General features: G+C 35.0%; 1 pseudogene; it reads right to left on the bottom strand.

Annotated features, from left to right (window-relative positions):
- Positions 1–5,536: 5,536 nt before the first annotated feature.
- On the bottom strand, positions 5,537–6,110 carry LOC105867784 (large ribosomal subunit protein eL14 pseudogene; annotated as a pseudogene).
- Between the last annotated feature and the right edge of the window lie 341 nt (positions 6,111–6,451).

A 6,451-nucleotide genomic window follows, 5' to 3' on the forward strand; every position in this document is an offset into this window, starting at 1 on the left:
TGCATGCTTTGATTCTTAATGAAACATGCACACAATCAAATTTATCACCAAGAACCCTGAAACTTCAACAACTTTTCCCAAGTTCAGAAGGACTTTCCAGACCTCAGTTTTTTAACCACCAGTGGTCTCTGATACATAAAATACCACTTCTCAAATAGAATGCTGGGAAGAGAATTGTATCATGGAGAGAGGTTTCTTAAAGGCTCTATAGCCTTCTAGGCTGTAAATCCAATACCTTATTCATTGCTGCATCCCAACACTAAGTATAAAAGATAGAAGCATCAGCACTGTAATAGGTACTCAAAGAATCTCTGCCTGTGACCTCAGACTAGTTAATTAAAACCTTAGTTCCCTCTTCTTTGAAATGGAATAACAGTATCTAACTTGACAGTTTTGTGACTATTGAGTTCATAGACAAAAATTATTTAAATCAAAGAAAGGTTCCTTCTTTGGGCGCTTATCAGATGTGAGTTTATACTTTCTTTGCTTTACTCAGTTCGGTTTTTTTCCCCCACTATCGGATGCCTGAAGAGTAACCCCCACTCTTTCGTTCCTTTTCTTCAAAGAATGTCCAACTCTCAACCTCCTGCAAACTGTTTTGTTCTCCCAATGTTCTACTTAATTTTTTCTATCCTGGCTTAACAATTATTCCCTGGTTACCATATATTCATACGTACTGTTTAATTGCTTCACAGTATTTTACACTGTTACATACACATTTCTCTTAGAATTATTTCTCTTTGACACTTAATTTTTGCTCTCTCGAGTCTCTTCTTTGCAACTTTCATACAATATCAATCATTCTCCTAAAGTCATTCAGACTCTTCCCTCAGTCTTTTGTTCTTATTCTGTCATCTCTCCCTTGGCAAATTCATTTATTATCATCTTTTCCTTGACTTTTTCTACCAAGATTCAATACCATATTGTGACAGAGACCATATACTTCTATTTTGCCTTTCCTTGTTATAGAGTCTGAAACATTAAAATATTCATCTTGTGTAGTCCGGTGCTGGTTATATAAGCAAAAGTCACTAGGTGGGATTTTCTAGAAATATTTTCTAAAGTGACAATCTTTCATGACATATCAATTAAGCTTTTTCAACCTTTTTATAATCCCAGATATGGATGTGATGCCTGAAGACACAATAATCACCCTGTGGCCATGAGGACAATGCTTTATTCTAGGAAATGGTGGAACAGGAAAGAATATAGTACCTGGATGCTTACTAGTGTCAAAGAACAACTATACAGCCTGAAATTTTCATCTCCAGGCTCTTTCTAGAGTATAGTTTTATCTTATTTAAGGCTATGCACACCAATAAATGCTAATTTGGCTTCCCCATGGCCGTCTAAATGTTTCACCTTCACCTCAAGCATATTTTCCAAAGCCAACTTCCATTCCAAACATCCCTCTATTTCTGCCCATGCTGCTATCATTTTCATAATCATCCAAGCTTTAAATTCCTCTCCCTTTTCCTCTACGTTGTCAATCTCTGAGAATTATGCATATTTCTTCATAAAAACTGTCCCATAAAACTGTCACTTCCATTCATTACTGCTTAATCCAGTGTATTTAACATCTCACAACTACATTGTTGCTTCCTGTTTCTTTTCAAGTCTACATTAAAGACCAGATTGAGTTCCTTTCATCTTTATGTACTGAGTTTTGTTCTTAATACAGAGATGTTATACCAGAATTATTCAAATAACAATAAATTGTGACAATTATAATGATGAACATATACCAAGGGTTCTTTGATTCTTTGAAGGTCATTCATCAAATACCACTTTCAAGGAATCTATTTAAGCATGCCTGACTTTGCTAATGCTTGTGATTTATCATCTTGAACAACACAGGATTTCAGATTCACATTTCATAATCCCTAGGTTTAATTGACTTATTATTGCTCTTTGAATTTCAGAAGCCCAACTGTTTGGACCTTTAATTCAGCAGGTCTTCTACCCACTATAAGGGCAGTATCTTATGAAAGTGAGATACTGGTGCATTTGAACCACTTGTGACATGACCATTTCCTGACCTGCCTCAAATTTTACTTTATACTCTATTCCAAACCTTTGCAGATACAAACATCATGAGCTGTCTATATCCAATTGCATTCCAGTCTTATAGCCTGAACATTTTTCAATAGCTTTGATCATTTGCTTTCTGACTCATTCATGATTTAAAACTTCTGTCTAGTTATGTTTCTTACATACAGACACAATTAAATGCATTCCCTCTTTCTGGTCAACCACCCAAGATCTTGGTTGTTCCTAATTCATGTAAATATTGATGGACCTGTGGACACGAATTGAAAAATAGTGTTTTCCAGGGTTTCAGACTGCCTCATTTACCCTCCAATCCACATCACAATTATACTAATTACTATCAAAACAAAAGACAGTATGGGTGATTCAGAATAAACTCATTATCATCATCAGGAAAGAAACTCTGTAAATAGGCCAGGTGCAGTGGTTAACACCTATAATCCTATCACTTTAGGAGGCCAAGGAAGAAGGCTTTCTTGAGGCCAGGAGTTTAAGACCAGACTGAGCAAGAGGCCATCTTTACAAAAAATGGAAAAATTAGCCTGTAGTCCCAACTACTCAGGAGGCTGAGGCAGGAGGATAATTTGAGCCCCGGAGTTTGAGGTTGTAGTGAGCTATGATGATGCCACTGTCCTCTAGCCAGGGTGACAGAATGAGATCCTGTCTCAAAAAAAAAAAAATTTTTTTTTGAAAAACAAATCTTGCAACATTGGGAATCTTAGAGAAAATTTTTTTTCCATGCAGTCCTTTAAAATTGTTAAGAACATCAGAGATTGTCTTCAGTGACAGTCACTCACCATCTAAGCCAGATTCATGTAATTCAAAGATTTTCAATTCATAAGTCTAAAGTATAGGTTTGAATGAGCAAAAGTGGATCAATGTCAAGACACTGATACCATGTACAAAGAACTCTCTCTTTTTTTTTTTTTTTTTTTTTTTTACACAGAAAATAAAAAAACATGATTTTCCTTTTCTGGACTTGAAACCCAAGCTGGGGATTATGCACTGCCCTGGTCTCCATGTAAACAGGTAAAAGATTATATGTCATGACTACAGAGGACACCCATACCCAAGATTGCCTTTATTGAATGTGTGTGTCTTTGACTGTAATGAGTGCTACAGATTACTTGTATTCCTCCATGCTCATAAATTTCTTCAACTAACATCTACTGAAAACATGCAATTAATCAAGTACTATACTAGATGACACGGATACAGAGATGAGGGATAAAACACAGTCTCTTTGCCACAGTGGGCAACCTGATTTAATTCATGAATCTATTGATAAAGTGGTAAAGGGTATTACTAAATGATAGTTGTGTGATTATGAAAGTTCTGGGCTTAGTAAATGACCATGCATAACCGAGTACTATTAAGGAACCCTCATGTTTCCCTACATGATACTGATTCTGCCAGATGAATATAAACTTATGTCTGTTTACTTGTTTTATGGAAACATCAAGTTCACATACCAATATAAATAAAAGAGTTGGGTAAGGAGATTTTTGTGGGAAGAGAAAAAAATACTTGTTTTTATGAAGATCTATTTATCCAGCTACTTTCTATCTATATGTCAATCTCTCCTATAACTTCTTGGAAGCAAGATCTTCTTTTGTTCACTTCTAAACTTAAAGAATCTCAAAACTTCCCACACTATTTTTTTTTTCATTTTCTTCATCTCTTCAAATAGATTTTCTGCCTCTGCTGAGTTATTAGCTCCTATAGACAAGTTCACTCAAAAATGTATCAAGAAAAAAAGACCTTGAATATACCATAAACTTTGTATGTATCATCAATCCATTAAAGTAGTGGCTTATAGTCTCGAGAGAAAATGGATCAATTCATGTTATATTCCTTGCATAGTGTCTGTGCATAAATTTTACTGCCTTCCAGTGTTATACACTTTAATTCTTTAATTCAAGATATCTGTATTAAAACTTGCAGGTAAAACTTCATTTTTTATAATGGTGAAGAAAATAATGTTAATCTTTAAAATAAAAGCCTTATGCATTGTGATTACATAAGCATCTCAACTGTTCACTTCTTCCATAAGGCCTACCAAAGCACTTTTAGTTCCAAGTGTTCTCTCTCTCCTTTGAATCCTTATCACAGTTTGTTTGTAACTCTTCATTGACAAACACAGTTAGTAGTATCTCTGACTTTACTTCAGACCAATGCATATATGTTCATGGTTGGTTTTAAGCAAGAGGCATTTTGTTTGGCATTGTTGTGGGGAATTTGGGAATGATTGAAACATGGTTGACCTAATCAAGGAGTAACATGACATGTTCCTAAAAAGTTAACATAAGATAGATTATGAAACACACTGTAAAATATACAAAAGGAGCACTCGACTTTATAGGGAAAAAGAAAGACACTGAGAAGTCAAAATATATACTTAATAAAACACATTCACTGTTGATACAAGATTCCATTTCCTAAGAGCTTTACTTCAAGCATATTTAGCCTTATTTTAAACACAGCCATAAATAATTGGCTCATACGATATTTGGACTGGCCAAAACTTATAATATCTAGTAATACCTAAACACTGTCCTTTGCTAAAGAGTTCTGTCTCACTGAGTAGCTAAGTTGGCACCAAAATAACTGGCTTTATAAACAACCAAATTGTAAGCTGACCAGGGACTTCTAAAATGATTGAGCATAAAACTTCCATGTAAGTTACAGGCACTAAGGAAACTAATTGAAACTTTTATAAATGGTTTTTAGGAATATTAATTACTAATAACAAATATAGAAGTAGAAAGAGTAGGTGAGTGGGTCAAATATGCCAAGTTGCTTTGCAACAGTTCTGAGGATAAGAAAGTGATGAGATAACCTAGTCTTCTGAAGTGCATTGTATCCTAAAGACTTTCTAGTTCCCAAACCACTTTCTAGTTTCCTTTGATTCTTGTTGCTAGATTCCCTTAGGCACGATCATCCAGTAGACACTTCTGCCTTTGTTATTTCCACGTGCATCCTACTGAAAAATCTTCTAGCATTTTAGGTGTAACTAGTGTTTCTGTTCCTTGAACTAAAGGAATCCAACACACACAGACACACACAAATAAATACACACACATTCACATACATACACTTCCACACCGATCCTACACCATCCTTTATGTCATAGTCCAAAGAAAAACAAGTAGAAAATTCTTTAGTAGCACAATAGAAGACAGAAAAATAATTTTTTATAAAGGGACAACCACTCACAATATTTCATTACAGTTCACTAAATGTAAAGAATATACCTAAAGTATCCCTGTTTTATAATACAGTTGACATTTTTAATTTTTAATCACAAATAAAAATTTAACTTACAGTTATTGATATAGTTACAAAGTAAGGGGAGGGTGTATATAAAGCTTCAATTAGATTATCAAACTATTATAAAATTAAGAATGCTCAGTATTTAAAATAATAAATATCACATATTTTTTTGCCAACATGTCAAAAAGAATCACTATTACTTTGTAATAGACTCTTATACCTTCTTGCCAGATGACTTTGGAGCAGATATTACCTGGGCTGGAGCTTCTTGACCCTTTTGAGCTTCCTGGGCAGGAACCCTCTGGGCTGGAGCCTTCTTGCCTGCAGTGGTCATCTTTTATTCTGGAACTTTACCAGTAGCAACCTTAGCAGGTGCTTTTTTGGGGAGAACCTTTCAGGAGAGCTGTCTTTTGAAGCTTTTTAACACTTTATTCTTGATTATTCTGTGCCTCATTTTCTTTGCCTTCATGACTTTAAAATGATCAAAATCTGTCATCTTGGCTTTCTTTTCTCTGGCTTCAAACTTCTTGGCCCATCTTGTGGTTGCCCATTTTGTATTGATATCTGTCTTCTGTCAGGTTTGTTGGAAATAATTCTGGTGGAATTATGTGTGGAAACTTGATGAAGTCAGTGAGCTGCATGCATTTGAAAGGCATGGCCTGTCTTCTAACCTGAGTGCAAGGGCCATCAACCAAAGCCCTGTTCTGATCAATAACATCCAGAATCAGAAGCAGTTTTCCAGCACAAGGCCCAAAGGAGATCTAGGCCACTCGGCCAACCTCTACCATGTTGGCAGGATTTGTCAAGAAGGAAGAAGGTCCATCCAACCATGCACATGCAATTTTTAGAACATCGTCCCCTAAATTTTGCCAGAACAAAACTTTTTAATGTATAACTTTTAAGCTTATCTTATAATATCATTTTGAATTTTACTGATCTCCCGTGCTATTATCCAATGGCTATTATTAATATATCTTGACTGTCTCAAGAAGATTTTGAATTCTCTGGGCAGGAAGTAATATATATTTGCATCATTCCTCTTGATGAGAAAGTACAGAAACATTTACTTTAATATTCTCTTATAAAGATATAAAATAAGGATTAGTTTTTTTACATCATTTTAAAGCAA

The sequence above is a fragment of the Microcebus murinus genome, chromosome 4 (assembly GCF_040939455.1).
Source record: "Microcebus murinus isolate Inina chromosome 4, M.murinus_Inina_mat1.0, whole genome shotgun sequence".
Lineage (NCBI taxonomy): Eukaryota > Metazoa > Chordata > Mammalia > Primates > Cheirogaleidae > Microcebus > Microcebus murinus.